Here is a 2227-nt window from a genome sequence, read left to right on the forward strand (position 1 = left end):
TCTATCAATAACCTAACAGAGCTTGTAAGAGGATTCCATACTCCAGATGAGAACACAGCCTGCCAATGCCTTGATATCAGCTCTTGGAGAACAAGAACAGAGAATTCAGCAGTGCCTGCCCAGACTTCTGACCTTTAGCAATGATGATATAATAAGTAAGTACTGTTTTAAGGCACTAAATCTGTGCTAATCTGTTACATAGCATTATAAAAATAATACAATATTTCTTGCACCAACCTCATCTGTTTTTCTAAATCAGTTACAATAATACTTTGCCAGAAAATACTTCAATAACCCAGCCAGAGGCCATTAATTCGTTGGCAACAGTTATTGGTCAAAGATTGCACATACGATTTAAGTTGACCTGGTAAAACTGAATGAGTGGTTTTTATTCTGCTGTTTGAAGGAGAAATACACATACTCAGCATATAAATGAAGAAACACGTTGCCATAGACATTACTATTCTGAGACCATAAAGGAAGCCACCTAAAGAGAAAGCTGGCTAACAAAAAGGAAACATACCTTAAAGAAAGACAGAAAAATGGCCCCAGATTCCTGACCATAGTATGCATGTAAGTCCACCTTAACTCTCTACTTCTTGATTGCGTGAAATGAACCGGTTTTCATTGATCAAACTGAGTTGAGCCAGATTTTTGTTAGAAATAAAAGCATCACGTGTGATACAATATAAAAATGACCCAATCAGAAAGAAGTTACAGAGGCTAGCTACTTCATTTGTATTCTAAATATGTTCACATGGAAAAGACAGAGTAATAATGAGGTTGAAAATTTTGGTAAGCAGGGAAACAGGCCAGGAGGGTGGTTCCTGGGGAAAGAGTAGGAGGAGTTAGAGGAGGGACTGCAGGAAAATACAGCTAACAACTGCAAAGAGAAGGAACTTGAGGTTTTGAGGTACACACACCTGTGGAGCTGTAACTTTGTTATAAGAACACCTGTCAATCATGTATATCAATCATCTGGTGATATCCCACACCTCCTGTAAGCCCTCTCTGAGACTAGGCCAGCAAAGGGAAACCACCTGCAATTCCTTAACATCTTTCTCCACTCATTGAGAATGACCTATTCCTCTGGAACATACTCTTGCTTTGTATAGCTCCCTTCTTTTCTGCAATAAAAGCTGTTTGTGTGGAATTGCTCCCTGTCTGTGGTCACTTCTTTGCATTGGCCCTGCTTGTGAATTTTCCAAGCAAGGAGCCAAAGAACCAGAACAACAGTCCTCCAAGAGGCTGGGCCTGACACTAGCTACTTCATTTGAATGCTAAACATGTTCACATGGAAAAGACAGATTAATAATGAGGTTGAAAAATTATCCATAAAAAATACAATTCTATTTATACTAAAAGCTTAATATGTAATAATTGCTGGCTTTGCTGACAACTCAAGAACATAATAAAATGAAATCTATTCTTCATTTAACATTAACCAACAAAGAAATAGTTAACTATGATTTTGTTGTTACAGAAACCTTGGTAAAAAAGTGTGAATGTCTTCCTAGAATTAATGATATTTGATCAAAAGGGCACTTTTAAATACATCCTAGACTTAATAACCTCAAGAATGCTTAGTAGAAATATGGCTCAAAAATGAATGACTAATATAAAGAATCAAATGCTAACCACAAATCCCACAAATGATTCTAATAAGAAACTGAAGAATATTCACAAAAACATATCATAATCTGATTGATTTCTTTTTGAGTTCATATATGCTAAAGGGTGTATTAAAAAAACACTCCACCATTCAGTTCATGTAATTGAGATTTAAAGATATTCTGATTCCATTATCGAAATCCTGGCCAACCATTTTGGAATTCACCACAAGGAAATCTTCATGAAATACGGTTTTTATGGAATTTGATTACTTCTGGATACATGGTAGAGGTTCAATAAATATTTGTTGGAAGTACTTTAGTTTCTGTTCAGATTAGTAGGTTAGTAGATTCTGTCTTTGTGTTTGCCCTTCACGTTCCCAATACCCAGATTAAGAAAGAAAATAAACTGACATACAAAAAGACATACACTTACAACAAAGAAGTTATTGGAAGGGATTCCAAAAAAGAAAGAAATCAGTGAGAACAAGCAACTACTCAGAATGTGGTATGAGGGGCTGCAAAAATAATTACTTTTTCCATGTGAATTTAATAAAGTAAAACATCTGATGGGATCTAAAAATTCCACCTTGATTTTGACAATCCAGTAAAATACT

The sequence above is a fragment of the Microcebus murinus genome, chromosome 1 (genome assembly GCF_040939455.1).
Source record: "Microcebus murinus isolate Inina chromosome 1, M.murinus_Inina_mat1.0, whole genome shotgun sequence".
Classification (NCBI taxonomy): Eukaryota; Metazoa; Chordata; class Mammalia; order Primates; family Cheirogaleidae; genus Microcebus; species Microcebus murinus.